We start from the raw sequence: 17,961 nt of genomic DNA, 5'->3' as shown, positions 1-17,961 counted from the left end.
TCGGTGAATCTGTTTGCTCCATGGCCTAGAGGAGCAGCTCTATGTACTCCGGCGCGACTCCCTCCGGGAGTATCGCCGCCTTTTCGCTCTGTTGCAGATATTTCGCCATGGATGTCGCCGTCGTCGCTAGTTGGTCCTTGTTATCAAACCAAGACTGTATCTCCAACATCCTAGCTAGCTTCACAGGGTCGCTGTCTGCGATCCTCACGTATCGGTTGTACTCCTCCATCGATCTACTTCTCCACAGCACCTTCACTCGCCGGCGGTGGTTTTTGAATGGAAGAGGAGAGGAGCAGCGCTGGTTTTGGATTAGAATGGGAGAGGAGCGACGCTGGTTTTGGACTGGAACAGGAGAGTTGGGGCGGTGGTTTTGAAATGGAAGAGGAGAGGAGTGACGCTGCATTTAGATTGGAACAGGAGAGGAGCGGTGGTGGTTTAAGAGGAGAAGAGCGAAAGAGCGGCGCTGGTCTTGGAAGTATTTTTTTTGTTGTTTTGCGTATTTTGGGTCAAAGTTTGACCACGTACTGTATTTGACAAGCAAAATGTGAATGCATGTCACCAAAAATTGTATCGTTTGGTTTGTATCTGAATGTACTTTCAAATTATATTATTTTTGCAACGTATAACATATATTTTATGTGTGAAAATCATGGTCAATTATGACACAGAATAAAAGAGAGACTAGTTAATGTGGGGTCGCTTTCTTAATTGAAGGGTAAATTGATTTTGATTTTGATCCAGTCACAGCGCGCCGACCCTCTCGTCCAATCCTAAATCGCTGCCGCATGCTCCTCTCCCTCTTCTCCATTGCAAAACCACCTCCTCTCATCTCCATCATCTCCATTCCAAAACTACCATCTCGCCTCTCCCTCTTCTGATCTTATCCATTGCAAAACCACCTCCTCTCCTCTCCATCATCTCCATTCCAAAACCACCGTCTCGCCTCTCCCTCTTCTGATCTTCTCCATTGCAAAACCACCTCCTCTCCTATCCATCATCCCCATTCCAAAACCATCGTCTCGCCTCTCCCTCTTCTCTATTGCAAGACCACCGTCTCTCCTCCCATCTTCCAAAGCTAGCACCGGACCACTCAGAAGGACATCTATAGAGAGGATGCAGCAACGAATCAGGTAGATCACCGGCGGCGACCAGGAAAAGTTAGCCAGGTTGAAGGAGATCCTTAGTTGATTTGACAATGAGTGGGAGATTTCGACGACGGTGCGGGCCATGTGGCAATGTATGCGAAAGAGCGAGACGGCGGCGATGAGGGCGGCGATGAGGGCGGCGATGTACATGTACTCCTCGGCGGCAGTCACGCCGCAGTCCTCCGAGTTCATCGAGTATCTCCTTTGGGCGATGGAGCAGACATATTCGCCCAAGGCGACAGTCAGGCGGAGGTGGTGGGCGTACAGGTCGAAGGTCGAGCACCCAGAGGATAACGAATCGATAGCGTATGGTGTGCCGTTCGTCAGGGTGCAGAGCCAGCCGGAGCCACAGGAGTATTCGTTCTCCCACCGCAAGAGGAGGCCGGATGGCGCGGCATCGCTTCCCTGCCATTCTCCATGGTTCCCTCGACGCTCGCCTCGTTTCAACGGCGGCGGTAGGGTTTAAGGTAAGCTTCGCACTAACCTAATCTTCCACCTGCTCATGCTTACAATCAGTGTGACAACTAATGAAAATCATGCTTACAATCAGTCTCCAAGTACTACGCCAATCACCCTAAAATAGCTCTGGACCTTTGGGTCAAAGTTGTGACACAGTGTACAAATAAAGAAAAATAGATTGGTGCTTCTTTCAGAAAAGAGTACTCCCTAGAAAAATGCCAATATAAGCTACTAGTATTCGGTTAGATGATTTGCTGTCGAGAAAGATCCATCCACAGAGAGCGCCACACATCCCACTGGTGGTGGTGGATGCCAATGCGTGCATGCAACATGGTTGGTGTCGGTAATTGTTTACTTGGCACACCTCGCACTCTGCATATATGCCGGTTCCATACGTACATTTGTGCAGTTCCACCAAAATGCAGCTGAATAACCCTGTTTGCATAGATAATGAAAAAGTGTGATTACATTATAGTGGCACTAGTTGATGAAACACACAAAATAAATAGAAGAAAATATTGCGATAGTATCATAGTCTGCCATGCTGCGAGGGCAAGATGGGCCCTGCAACGCCTCATACAGTACGCCTCATACTGGACATCGTCCCAAGTCTCCCAGATACACCTTCTGCCAGTGATGAACATCAGTGTACAGCGGTGGTACAAGGAGGCACCTTGAGACATTCAAATCTCTATTTTTGTACATATCAACTAAAATCAAGCACCCCAGTTTGTAGAAACGCTTAAACATTAACAATGGGACTAGTTGATGAAACATACATTAACAAAGAGAAGCACTTTCTTTATCTACATTGGAAATGAAATGATAGAGATGACACTCGCTCTATTTTAACTGTATTATTACTTCATTTTATTAGTGACATTAGGGTCGAGCAGGTGGCAAACGAGGTGTACCGTGCGTCACAAGGAAGGAGGCCGGGGGTGCTTAGACTGGGATGCTGAAGCTGGCTCTTTCAGTCACCAACATGGATGATTCAATTCATGGGACCTTTTGGTGCAGTTCACCTAAAATGAAGCAATGTCCCGTGAGCTAGCAGCTTCTTCATCAATTTTTTTAAGAAAAGGGCTCCAGCCCCGGTTCCATTTCCATCAGAAAACAAAACCCACAGAGCTTCTTCTTCATTAGTTGCAATAAAATTGAGCAACATCAAGGTTGGTTGTGAAGCTCCTGGAATGCTCAACTATAATTTGAATATCATTTGTGCAGTTCAACTAAGATTGAGCATGAAATGTATATATCTATTTGCACAAAAAGGTGGAAAGGAGGGTGACTAACAAGTGATGAAACGTGCATCAAATGAAAAGAAGCATGTTACTTATGTGAATGGCAATCCTACAAGGACAGTAGCATTTTCTGAAGCACTGGCATTGCTAGATATTAGTGTGAGCATTAGGATTAACTATGACAACCGTTAAATACGACATTACTTTGGGCACGGGAGAGTAGGCGGACCAGGACAGTTGCATTTCTAACGAAAGGAACCAACTTATCTTAATGGGAAAAGCAGGACATGTAAAGAAGTGCCATTGATTCATATTACTGGAGGCATTACATTGAAAACAACATTGGTTTAACGTGTCCTTACTTTTAACAGTGCGCCTGCTACATTTTACTAGTGGCATTACATAAGAGTGGCTCGGGGCAATAAACATCAGAACATGATATCTGGGTTGGTCCCATTTTTGTTCGGTATAGCCACCTTATATTTGTGAGGCTAGCAAATCTAGTGCTGGACTTACTCTGTTGACTTGTCCCCCAGTCCCCACTTCCTTTCCTTTTTCAACCAATAGATCGGGTTTATATTGAGTTTGTACTGTGTTTCCCTTTATTTTCCTATTAGACCTAGAGACCAGTTGGATAGCCAGTCTCTACTACTTTTCGCCCCCATTATTTCCTCTTTCGACCAAGTCCTAGATTCAGGTAACAAATCCTCCCCCACCCCACCCCCTTTCTTCCTTGTTTGAACCAAGAGGTACTAGATTCGAGTGCATGAACTAGTTTTACCTCTTAAACATAAAAAATTAGGTGGTTTTCGAACAGCCGATCGATCCTATCTATGAGGGGTCCTGAGAAATAGTAAAAGCTACAAATGCAGCGACGTCAGGAGCTCGGGAAGTAGAGCAAGGCCGGTTTCGAAGGAAGTTGTAACAGATGGTCGCCGGGATGTCGCTAGGTGGGCGGCGGGAGGCCGGATCTGCCCACACTACGGCAGCGAGGAAGAAGGGGTCGGAGGCCCTCCCTCGCCAGCGGTGCTTGGGAGAGAACGGCAAGGCAGGCTGATCGGGACGCGCCCAGCAGTGGGTAAGAGCCATCGCCAAGGACGACCGCCTGAACGTTGCACCTTCTCACCTTCCTCGGCGGAGAGGATCCGGCTGGATCTGTGACCAGCCGTGAGCAGAGAGAGAGAGTGTGTGTGGCCACCGCTGTCGCGTTTAGATCTGGAGAGGCCGAGACAGTGTGAAGAGAGCAACACTAGCAAGCAAGCGCGGAGGCTCCTGCCTATATAGTGGAGTAGTACTAGTTTTCTTTTGTCTACCAGAGCCGGCTTGACCTCGTCAATGACTGTCAAGAAGTCTTCATGCACGTGGCCCGGAGGCGCAGTTGTCGTCATTTTGATCTAAAGCGCCGGATTATAACATATAACACGAAAAAATGTCACATGAGAAGAAATCATAACCTCACTGCCCAAAGGAGGCAACATGAATCCCGACGGACAAACTAGACGAGGAACAAAGCTCAAATTAAAGATAAACTCGTAGAAAAGGGGTCCGTCGATAGATGTCCTAATTAACATAGCCGGCTTGACCTAGATGGCAACCGAGTAGTCACTGTTCGTGCATGTGCCCCCAATGACTAGCCCAACTTGGTTGTCGCTGTTTAACCCTCGCATGTGCCAATCCAGGCGTGTCTGCTGGAGTCTGGTCACATGCATGGACGGACCGATCTTCCGTGTCTTGCAGGGATCGTCCAGGCACCAACGTAGTACAACACTTCTCTAGTACTATCGCTCGTCTCCCTCTTCTATTAAGTCACCCGACTTGCGGGGCCGGGGAGTGTGCCTATGGTTAGTTCTCAATTGCCGTCCCACATGCGTGTGCAAACGCAATATGACGCGCGTTCCATTCGGAGAGTAGCGTGCCAGACAGACCGACCGTCTGGGGTGCGACGCAAACGCGACGGGCGTGTTGTATACTCCATACATGTGTACCGCCGTTTTCTAGATGCTTTGCTCCATGGCACGAGCACAATCCATGAATACAAAATTAGTATACTGTATACTATTTAAAAGTCGAGGGCGGGGCTTTTCCTGCGTGGTAGGCGACGAGGCAGTTCCGCCTAGTCGGTTCAACAGAGACGCGAGAAGACGAGGGAGTAGGCTGCTGCAAACATAGGGCTGTGTGATTTGACAGCGAGTTACTGCTGGACGGGTGGGGCCCCATGATTTGATTTGCCATTATCATTTTAATTGTGGTGCTACGACCGGCGTGAGTCTCCCGATTCCTGACCACCTCCATACAGGTGCCTCTCCCAATGCTCCACCATGTAGTAGAGGCTGGATCTTGCATGAGAGCCCACTTCTCCACTTTTTCCTTGCCTCTCTTTCATCCACATATGCAAAAATGCCATGTAAAGCGCACTATTGTACTTACTTTTACTTGCTCCTACAGGTGCTTAAGCTTGCCACATAGGCATAAAGTCTGATGTGGCAAGTTAATCAAGAAGAGAGAGACTAGTTTGGTGACCCAAGGAAGAAACAGTGCTAAGCACGTGTACCTAGGTGAAAAGACAATTTTGAGTCTATAGCTAATTAAATGAAGCAAACTTAGCAACACCATTTCATTGGAAGAGGTCACTCCTTGGCAAATGCAATAAATACTAGTACTCCCTGTGTCCCATAATATAAGAACGTTTTTGGCACTACACTAGTGTCAAAAACATTCTTATATTATGGGACGGAGGGAGTATGAAGAAAGAGATAGAGAGGAGTAAAAAAATACACTTATAGCCAACCTTGTTGTAGTATGAGTGACTAAGTGATGACTATGTATGACATGCCAACATCAGATAGCCTAATGCACCGTGTTAAATCTCCAAGGGCGCGATCGCGCGAGCGACGCAACGGTCGTCTTAGGCGCGACCATGATACGGGCTGCTGGCAGCCCTTGGATCTAAGATCAAACGGTCGCATGCTAAGTTGCTGAAAATTTGCAGAATAACCCTCCAGGATAGGATATTCACCCATAGGTCTAGAATCACGCCATGCAACCGTTCGATCTCAGATCCAAGGGCTCTCGGAAGCCCGTATCATGGGAGAATGGAAAGCCACTACCCTGTCATTCGCACGCTGGCAGTTCGCTCCTACTCGTCCCCGCACGTCCTTCAATACTACGGTGGTTTGCTCCTAGTCGTCCCGTCCATTCACATTATGGCAGTTCCACTAATCCTAACCCTCCTCCCAAATCCATGGCATCCCAAATCTCCACAATCGGCGATGAGTACAAGGTTAGAACCATCACCGGCGATGAGTTCGACGTCATCTACACCCGTTCTTCTACGACGGTGAAAGGATGCCTTTCTCGCTTTAGACGCATGTTCGAAGACTCAGATGATGAGTGGGTCGCTGGGCTATATGTTGAGTACACCACAGTCCTGGGACGAGAGAAGGATCTAAAGGATGAAGAGAGGAAGAAGCCCGCCGTGATCCAGGTTTGCGTGCATGACTTATGCTTGGTCTACCACATATGCCATGCCGACGTTGAGTGCCAGGATTTTAAGGACTTCCTCGAGAGCAACCTAGTAAAATTCGTTACTGTAGACTTTGGTAACGACAAAGAAGTCCTGCGTCGGATAGGCCTCATTGTAGGCAACACCTTCGACCTCCAGAAGAATCGGCTGGTGTCCTCTCATCAGCCTTCAATGCTGACCCTGGCAGGAGCCATGGTTCATCCTTCGTACGTTAAACTGGAGAAACCTCCATACACGTTTCATCGTCATGCATGGCAGCGGAATGTACTAGTCAAATTCGTTACTAGATATATACCACATCCACTTTGTTGTAATGGATGGCTACCTTTGCTTCAATATCTACAAGGGTTGGATGAAGAGCAACAGCCAAGTGTGCGGTTCAAGCAAAGAAGTATCGGCTAAGAGGAAGAGGGACAAGGACGAAGTCGAGGACGTGGACGAGGACTCCGAGTAAGGTGGCAGTGTCGTTGCTCATGGTGGTTCTAATGTAGTGTCTACCAGAATAGTTGCAAAGTTTAATTTCAGGTGTGCTTAATTTAATTTGAGGGGTGTGTTGTGTTGAGCCCCCAGCAGAACTATGTTTTGTTTCTTCTCGTTACTTTAACTCTTCAATACGTACATACTAGTATTTCTTACATTTCATCTTTTAGTTGGTATAGTACTACCACTCGTTTCTTCACATTACATACGTACAATATATATGGCCAACATCATATAGCCAGCAGTTTAGTTGTCAAAGAATTTCAGGGTGCTTAGTTCTGTCAAAGAATTCCAGGATGCTTAGAGGGTGCTTGGATCCAAGGGACCTATTTTAGTCTGACTAAAAATAGTCTCTTTAAGAGGCTAAATTTCCAAGCACCCCTGACTAAAGAGGGGCTAAAACTAGTCTTGAGACTAAAAATTTTTAGTCAGGGGTACCCCTACTAAAATGTGGATTAGTCCTCTCTCTGCTCATTTAACTCCTCTCCTTTAACACAGGCGAGTTCTGGATTGGAGGGTTTGGAGGATAATAAATGCTCATTAACTTGTTTTTAGCCTTTCTAGTATTTGGATCCAAGCATGGGTGAGGCTAGCATGTTTTAGTCCCACTACTTTTAGTCATGGGACTAAAACATATCCAAGCACCCTCTTAGTTTTATTTGAGGGGTGGGTTGTGCTAGACACCATTATTGTGACTAGCCTTTTTAATAGTACTATATGCATAATTTGGCGACGAGCGCTCTCTATATGTACCACCTTTTTTTTAGTTTCAAGTTTTTCCCCATGGCACAATCCATCGATACTACTGCTATACAAAAGTATACATTTTTTAAAAGGCTAGAGGGCGGGGCAGTCTAGCTTGGTCGGTTTCATGAGAGATGAGGGCCTTTGTGATTTGATGGCTCATTACTGCTGGAAGGCAGGGCCTTGTAATTTGACTTCTCGTATAAATGCGCTGACGACCTGATCGAGGAGGAGCAAAGAACCGTGTGGTATACTCAAGTTTTCCACTGGAGTAGTACTGCGACGGAGGAGCACGAAACACGACAGCCCAGTGCCATATGGCGATAAAAAATGATCTGATTTGCTAGTCATCTCATTGTTAGCATTATTCTATTCATTCCCTAAAAAAACCATTGTTCTATTCATGCCTCGCAGAGAACGTGACATGTGCGGCGAAACACCCAAAGCAAAAGATGAAACACAGGAGCAAAAGAAGAAGGAAGACTATCACCCCAAATGATCTAATTCACCGCGGAGTCGTAACTGCTTCTTCATCACCTCCATGGCCTCCATCTCCTTGCGCGTCTCCTCTGCCATCTTCTTCATTCTGTCCATGACGCGGGATTTCTCGACGCGAGCCTTCATCATCTATTCCACGGCCGCATTACGTACCTTGACAGCAGACGGGTGCTCGATGCGGAGCTTCGCCAACTCCTCCTTCTGTTCCATGACGAGGACCTACAACATCTTCATCGAGGAACTACTATTCTCATGCAGCTTCTTCCAGCCGGCGTTCTTCTCCTTCAACAGGTCGATCTTGTGGCAGAGCTTCGCCTTGTCCTCTTGAAGTCGCAGGATTTCGCCGGTCGCCTTCTTCTCCGAGGCAATGCTCTTCTTCAGCAGCATCACCAAGCCGGCGGTCAACTCCCCCTGCTGATTGAGCTCCGCGGGCATGTCGTCGAGGCTCTCCTTCAGCAACTCCATCAAGCCTTGGATGAACTACTTCTGCTTATTGAGGTGCTTATTATGCTGATCGGGCATGCCGTCGAGGGATAACGACTCCGGCTCCTCCGGCTCAGAAAGTTTGCCTCCGCGGCTAGGGCGCTCCTGGGAGCCATCGCCTGCCCGTGAGAGATCTTTCAAGGTCTCTGCATGGCGGCGAGCCCTCTCTTTTTTTCCGCAGCCTTGGTTGCCGCTCCCTTGTTACGAGTAGTTCTCGACCTAGAGCTCTGGTCACCGGCCATGGTAACGACGGACGAAGAAGAAGCACTTATGGGAAGGAAAGGTAGAGTAATTTTCGGTTAGGTAGTTCCCCTTTTTATAACCTAAGTACTAGCACTAGTACTAATACCTGCATAGTGGGGACACGTTCAGGTTTGGTACGTACTAGTAGGTGTGAGCAGGCTTTCAAATGTGATGGGAACAAGGTAAAGATTAGCGGAACATAAATTTCAAGTACTACACTGCTCAAATGCGTAAATATTATGTTACTGTCAAAAATTGGCACAAAATACGAAGGAGACCAATGGAAGTACTACTAGCAACCCACGATTTAACTACTCGCATGCGCGCACTGGAGTAATAATGTCTTTCTTCCGCCCTCACGTCCACTCAATTTGCATGCGCTGTATTAATTGACCATCAATGAAGAGAACGACTTTACACGCGTCAAATTATCACATGGGGTGGATCTGGGTACAAAATTGCGTCCGCCCGTGTACCCGCGTGTGCGTGTGAGGGAATGAGTGTGTGCGTGGCGTGCGTGCACATCTTCGCTTCGTGCATGTACCGCCAGGATGGCTCAGGGAGGACGAGTACATTCTTCTGGAACCGGCAGCACGTCACTGTGATCAATCCACGCAAGGAGGTCGCGACAATGCCTCCACATGTGCCATGTGGCTTCATGAATTGTAAGAGAGACACTGTGTAGCATGCCATTGGTATTCTAATTTACGTGTTTTGCACATACTCGAAGTACTAGTAAGGTACACGTGCATTGCACGCATCAGATTTTGCAACCAAATTATGAACAAATACCACACTATAGCATGTAAGCTCTGAGTCATATATGCCTGATGTAGCCATTCGTTTAATTCTTATAGTTCATCTCATTCAAAATCAATTAGTTTTTATAAAAAAGCTAAGAACGCGGGAATAGGAAAAACATGGGATTATAGTGGAATGTCGTCTTGAATCCTACAGGATTGTACGAGCGTTTGATTGTGCATAGAAAAAATGCATAATTCTTTCAAAGAGGTTTGAGTGGATGGGATGTTTCCTATGAAATCTAGTGCAAATAAATCATATGGAAAAATTCCTATGGTTTACAATCCTACGAATCAAACAACCAAGATAGGAAAAATTCCTAATGATTAGAATCCTCCAAAATTCCTTTGAGAATCCTTTGAATCAAAGAAGCCCTTAATCTATTTTATGATTCATGGAATTGTGCATTGTAAAGCATAAAGTAAAAACCAAATAATGGCAATTCAACTAGAAAAAAGTTTGGGCAATTATGATATGGAAGATTCTAGAACAAAAGAGAACCACTGTTGTTTTGAGGTTTGTGCATTATGCTTAAGTTCAACCATGGAGTCTGCTAGATTGTACGTGTGGCAAAATCCGGTGGGGGGCTAGAAGATGGTGCGAGGGGCCGAGTGGAGGGAGACTATGAAGGAATGCAGAAGTGCGAGATCAATATTAAGAGAGAGGGGGCGAACACGTGCGCTGTTGCGCGAAGTGGCGAAGCCATGAAAAATAGATGAGCTAGGGGGCCAAGCATTGCTAATCCTTTACGAGGAGGGTCAATTCATGAACTTAAACCATTTTTAGCAGCAATTGTCTAATGATCACATTCATATTAGCCTCGATATAGTGATGTTAGGGGGGAGGGGGCAGGGCCCTTACTGCCCCCTGTCTTCGCCATTGTGCACGTGTCTGAGAGATGAAGCGGAAGGCATGGATGATGAGAGGGGATGTTGGATATATAATTAATGTGGGTGTATTAGCTATATATGTTAATCCTATATAGAGAGGTATAGATTGATCGATGTGGACGTGGGAAAGAGGGTGAGACCTCACTGGATATATCGATTGATCGGTTTGTGTGGAAAACTATGAAAGACCTAGCTATATACACACATACATAGAGGAACATCAATCATTGCGCATGCACGCTTGAGAGATAAAGAATGCCCGATATGATTGAGAGGGGATGTGTGTGGGTGTGTGCCTTCATGGGAGACCGACCTGAAGAAAAAGATTGCATGCGTGCGATGGATAATGCCGACTGGTAGTGTGTGTGCATGCATGCACGAGAGAAAGTTAATGGTACAATTATAAAGAGAAGACTACTGTGTGGGTGTAAAAGAATAGGTGAGGTCATAATCAATGTAAAGTTGAATTCAAATATTTGAATAAGAGATCCTGATGTTTGAAACCCATGCATGCATGAATATAACGGAGATCTGTGCGGTGTGGTTTGGAAACGAGCATGTTGAACAAGGTCGGACTGATTTGAATTTGAGATACCGATGGCAGACACCATTTGGCCACGCCGCATCCGTGCATGGACACACTATTCTAATTGGAGATGATGGGCGGCTTTCGCATCACATATCTATATCTATACCCCTATATATATTATATTATATATTTTTTTTATTGTGTGCGGGCAACTTTAAGTTTGAAAGATGGTCGTTGGATGAGGCGAATCCGATGGTCCAAAGATGGCAAATTTGAGCACTACTGGTCGTTGGATATCATCTAGATTCCACCAGATTTCGCCACATGTATAATCTAGAAGACTCCATGGTTGAACTTAAGCATAATGCACAAACATCAAAACACAAGCACTTCTTATTTGTTCTAGAATCTTTCGTATCAGAATTGCCCAAATGTTTTTCTACATGGTTTTCCATAATTTGTTTTTACTTTATGTCTTACGACGCACAATTCCATGAATCTTAAAATAGATTAGTTTTCTTATAAAAACTAGATGATTTTGAATGAAATGAACTATAAGAATTAAACGAACATCTACATCATGCATATATCACTCAAAGCTTGCATGCTATAATGTGGTATTTATTCATAATTTGGTTGCCAAATCTCATGCGTGCAATGCACGTGTACCTTACTCTAGTCTAAATGGTGTTTGTGTGTGTGTGTTGTGCGTGTTGAGGTGCAAATTGTCTTTTTTTGGGTACACGTTAAGCTTGTTCTTCCGAAATTTCAAGCCGCGCCTTGTTATGCCGAAAATTCAAGCTAGCGTCTCTGTCTATTGTGCTGCGAAACTCCCGCCTCTTCAACCAGTGCCTTGTTAGCCCGAAATATTTAAGATATATCTTTGTCTCGTTGTGCTCCGACAACTCCCTCCATCTCAACTCGTGCCTTGCTATTCCGAAATTACAACACGCGCGAAAACTCCCACCTCCTGTGAAATCCCGACACGCGAAATGCCCGTGGTACCCCTAAACCGAAAGAACCGCCTCAAATCGGTGGGGGTACTTTCGTAACTTACCCCACATTTCGGACAAGCGCGTCTCTAAGCCATGGTTCCCCACTACCATCCCATCTGCCCACCCATTCGTACACCGAGGCCGTGAAAACCCGCGACGAAACCCCACACCCTGCTCCGTCTGCCACCCAGCCGGAGCCTCTTCCCCGATGATGTCGTCCACAACAACACCTTGACGTCCCTCATCCACCGTACCGAATGAGGATCCGTCGTCGATCTCATCGTCCCGCCGGTTCAGCCACCCCGTCCTCCACCTCCAAGGAGCTGCCCCGACGTTCCCCTCGTCTTTCGCGCCACCTCCATTCCCACACCGCTGTCTTCACCTGCACCACCGGAAGAGCATCATCATCACCGTTTCCTCGGATATAGCTGCGGCCTAATCGGCGCCACCAAAGTGGTTGTACACTAATCGCCGCATTTTCTTCTTGATTCGATCTCACGGTGCTACCGGCGCTCGGTTCTGAGCCGACACGGCGCGACTCCATCCACGATGGCGCCGCCGGCCACTTCCTCCACGGTGTCGCTCCCTCGGCGACGACGTCCACACCAATAGGAGATGCTTCTGCTTTAGCTCTCGCTCGCGCTGCTTCTCTGCTCTTGCTCTCGGTCCCCTGCCTGGTCTGCTATTATTCTTGCTCGCGCTGCTGCTCTCGCTCTTGCTCTTACTTGCGATGCTACTCCGATTTAGCTACACTTCAGTCGACTGAATCGACTTTTGGGTCAGTCGATTTTCAGGGGGTGGGGGGGGGGGCTCGCCGGGGTGAAGGAAGAACCAGCCGCAGCGGGGAGGAGGGCTCGCCAGAGAGGTATCCCACTATCTATCTTAGGGTTTAGGATGGGGCGATGGTCGCCGGCGGTGGCAGGGCATTGGCAGGGCGGTGGCGTGGGGATCGCCAGAGAAAAAGCTCGGCACGGGGGGCCTAGAGGGATGGCCGGGGTGGCGGCGGACCGGCGGTGGGGAGTGTTTTCGGGGTGGGCGGGGCGGCGCACCGCCTGCTGCGGGCGGCGGGGGGCTGCTGTTTGGCCGGTGGTGGCTGGCGGCTCAGGGGGGTGGAGGTTGAAGATGAACCGCAGGCCCTTGATTTCGTATCCAACGGCTGCAAAATCGACTGACCAGAGGTGAAAAAGTTAGTCGACCGACATTTAGCCTCACCTTGCTAGTGCGTTCAGTTTCGGCAGCAAAATTCAGTTTCGACAGCAAAATTCAGTTTCGACCGTTAAGATCAGTTTCGACAGTTAAGTTCAGAGATGAGCGGCTGATGTATTTTACATCTAGCACTTTGTGGTTATGTATTTTACATCATGTATTGGAGATGCTATTAGAATTCCACTCAGGTTAACGTTCTTCGTTGTCTCTCTTGTCCTGCTTCAACCTCGGCGTCGTACAACTCATCGGAGCTGCTCCAACGACGAAACCCTCCATCACAGCGGAGCAGTACCTCGGGCTCCATCTCCAGACGCCTAAGATCTTCTTCCCCTCCTCCGACAGCCAAGTCAGTCGGAGCATCCTCACCGGCCAACCCAATCACGCTGAGATCGACATGGCTTCGCCAAAGAGGTTGTACACTTGTTGCATCCCTTTTTTACTCTACATGTTATATATATTGTCCACTGAGCACTCGTAGTAACAGGAAATACGATTATTTTATCCTACTATATGACAAGCAGTGAGGTACCAAACAACTTAGCTATCCGTGATGGACTCTCTTGAACGCCATCATTATTTATCTCTGCGTGTTTGAGCTATGCATTTGTCGATGGGCCTGGGAGTTGAGCTAGTATGGCAGTGGCCTGGGTCCAAAGTAACAGAAGTAGCACAAAAACATTTTTTTAGTGTAGGATTTTCCTTGCTCAAGCCTGCCTACTAGAATCGCTAGTGCTTGAAAGGAAAAGTGAATGAAAAACATCGGAATTGGAAATTTTCCTATGGTACTACTTTTCATGAATTTGCTGCAAAGGAATGGAGCAAAGGAAAACTGTAGGATTTGTTCCTTTAGTGTCTCCTTGAAAGAAAAACCATAGGAATTCTAATTTCCACTTCTCCTCCTTTTAATATTCCTATTCATCAAGCACAAGACTAAGAGATAGTAGCATAATAGCATTATAACCGTACATTTTCTTGTGGTTTGACTTAATCTCACCATACTTTTTTGCATCCTGTGATCTTCCAATTGTTGTGAATCAAACACCCAGATTGGCAGAAATCCTGTGTTTTTAAATTCTTTGTTTTGCACGTGCATTCCTATCCTATTCATGTCTATTTCCTATCCCTGCATTGTTAGAATCCTCAAATTCAAACAAGCCCTTACTCAATTACTTCTGTTACAGATATGTGTCAAAGAAAACCTTGTGTGGTTTGTCCTGCTCCTGCAGCGCTGTGTTCCACCCCAGCTCAGCTGCTCCAACGACGGAAGGGTTCACCACAGCAGGGATCCGCTCTCCAGACTGTCTTTCACCGCCTCAGATCTTCTTCCCCGCCGCCGGCAGCCACGGCAACTGCATTACCATCATCAACTGAGCAGATGACCTTGAGGACTACACGGGTCTGCAAGAGAGGTCGCACTCTTCCATGTCTTCTTACGTTATGCGTCGCTTAATATGATGACATGCTACATTATCGTCGTGTTCACCTATTAGACTCCGAGTCAGGTCCAAACTAATGCTGAAACTTGAGTTTTTAAATGGTTGTGGGGTACATATTGGGGTAGCAATCAGTACTATCTGTCTACTATCTGGTTAATCTCCGGTGTCTACTATGAGTTTCATGTTGGGTGCGAACAAACATTAAAGGAGCCATTATCTGTATTTTTTTAACTAAAGCTATTATCTGCCTGCTATCATTGGTTTTTGGTCTATCCACAGTTTGCTACCATCACTCTGGATTTGTGCATGCACTCCTTACATAATCTCACTATGTTTTATTCCTATGCATGCCAGTTATTATACACAATGGAACTAATCATGTAGAGCAAAAGAGACGAGCCTTGCGTGGCAATAAAATTTCATGCAGACGTCGTTCCATGGTGGGCGCAAAGGCAGCCCCCCTCCACCCATTTCGGATCGTAATCAAGAGGAAGATAACTGTTCTGAGGGGGATTCAGAAGGAGAAGACCACTCCTATTTACCCCATGAGGTCTTCGCTCTAACTTGGCATGCTGATGTTGGTAATATCATGCATATGGTGCCTTGCATTGCTTACTATATACATTAAAGATGTCATCTGCTTAGTTTAGATGCCCTAACTTGGCAGGGTTATGTTGCTCATATCATGCGTATGGTATCTTGCATTGCTATGTCATTTGCTTAGTTTAGACATGCTTTGTGTGAATGCCACTTGTTTAGTGTCTAATTACCATATATGTGAATTATGCAATGCCATCTTGTTGCAAGACATTATATATGTGAATTATGCAATGTTATCTTGTTGCAAGGCATTATGTATGTGAATTATGCAATGCCATGCTGTTTAGGCAAGCGTCATATATGTGAATTATATCATGCCGTCCTTTTTTTGTATTTCTCATTGCTTTTGTCGACAATGTTTGTATATTCAACTGCTCTTCCTGTGCATCAGCCATTTGAATTGGTGATGGAGAAATCTGGAGTGAAAACAAGGTCTTTAGAGCAGACAATGCTACCTGCTGAAGCAGATATCTTGCTGGTTACAAATAGCTCTTCAGAGGAGGATTCAGAGGCAGATGACTAGTCCTATTATCCCCCTAAGGTGTATGCTCAAACTTGGCAGGGTTATATTACTCATATAATGCATATGTTGTATTGCAATGCTTAGTTTTTACATCATATACACAATATTGAATGCCATCTCCTTAGTTGACACATCATATATGTGATTGCCCTCTGCTCACTTCCTTAGTATATAAATCATATATTTGAATTATGTCATGCCATGATGTTTACATAGACAACATGTATCTGAATTATGGCATGCCAACCCATTTTCTAAAGACATAATATAGTTATATCATCTCATCCTGTTTACATAGTCATCATATTTTAAATTATGTCATTCTATCCGTGAATTATATCATGCCATCTTGTTTCCATCGACGGCATGTTTGTGATTTATGGCATGCCAACCACTTTAATAGACACATCATATAGTTATATCATGTCATCTTGTTTACATAGTCATCATATTTTGAAGTATGTCATTCTATCCTATTTAGTTAGCCATGTCATACATGTGAAATTATGTCATGCTATCCTGTTTAATTAGCCATCGTATATGTGAAATTATGTCCTGCTATTCTGTTTGCTTAGACAACATAAATGTGAATTATTTCATGCCCTGTTTTCTTCCCTACTATCCATTGCACCTGTCTATCTTACAATGTCTGTACATTCAATTACTTTTCTTGTTTATCAGCCATTTCAATTGGAGCGAGTGATGGCAGTATCTGTGGGAGTAAAACACGGTCTTCAGAAAAGATCGTGCTGCCTGTCGATGCATATAGAACCACGGTTGTACTTTCCCAAGAACCAGCCCCACCACACATAACCCACACTCATGCAGATTGTACCCCTACCCAGTTGCACAGAGAACCAGCTACACCCCTTCTAACCCCAACCCCAGCAGATAGACACCCAGTTCCCGTTGACATAGCACCGTCTCCACCACAGAGCACCCAAACACGAGCAGTTAGTAAGGCAACTACAGTGCCCAAATCACAAGGACCACCCCTCCGAACCCGAAGTTAACGCTTAAAGTAGAAGAAGAATTGTTCTCAGGTCAAGTTCCGTAGCTATGGTTCATACTACTTTGCTCTTGCATCACTGTATTTACTGATACCAACTAATTTCAAATTTGAAGGATGCAATTGAAACTCCAATGGCGCAACAGGTATGTTTTAAACCTGTTTCTTCAACGTGTTTGGCTGTTTGCTGTTGTAACTTGCTCTATGTTGATTTCAGTTTCAATTGAATAAACAGTTATGCTCTCATACCATGCACATTACAAGTGCTGTTATTGATGTGTAGTTTCCCACACTTATATTCTGTCTATGATGCTTTGTCTTAAATAGATATGATTCGAACTGTATCTATCTTGATTTGGCAACATAAACTAGAATGATATAGACCATACAGTGACCATACTACATAGATATATGTTTGTTTGATGCTGTTATCTTGTCCACCTTACTACTGAACTGGTTAACCAAAATGAGTTTCATATACTACATTGTAAACCTGAGATGTATTTGTTTGTTTCTCTTTTAGAACGCGGATAAAATATTGGAGAAGAGTACCCTGTTATGCAATGGTAAAGTAAGTAATGTAGATAAGGTTCAAGATAGTGAGACATCCCTGTTGGTCTCCAAGAAAGCTAATAAAAACTATATTGAAGACACTTAGACAACCCCAAAGTCCTGTCTTGATGTAGTGTTCGAGTTACTAGCTACCACTGCTGGCACCAGCTCTTCGAACTCATTGCCTGAATCAGTTCGGCTTCTTGAGTATCAACTTCAAGTTGGAAGACATCAATTAGATGTTATGCGACAGGAAGTCGAATGACTGAGGAAGTCCCTGCAGAATTCCAATGCATACTTTCTGGTCCAACAACAAGCGCTGGAGGACTTAAGCGCCAAACAAGAGAAAGTTAATAAGCTTGCTAAGCATTTTGCCAGCATTATGGGTACCCAGGATATTGTTTCTTGAGCTCTTCTGAAGTGGTTTTAGTTCAGGATTTGTTTTGCTGCGGCGTTTATATGCTGCTGTGTTCCCTATATTTGCACTGGTGGCGAACTTTGATGCCCAGTGGATGTAATATGTGTAATAGCCGTGATAGCCTAGTGTCAGTTGCTTGCTTATTTATTTCCTTGTTGTCTTGTTTATTTGTTTGCTTGTAGT

Source organism: Triticum urartu, chromosome 7 (genome assembly GCF_003073215.2).
Source record: "Triticum urartu cultivar G1812 chromosome 7, Tu2.1, whole genome shotgun sequence".
NCBI lineage: Eukaryota > Viridiplantae > Streptophyta > Magnoliopsida > Poales > Poaceae > Triticum > Triticum urartu.
This window is presented reverse-complemented; position numbering follows the sequence as displayed.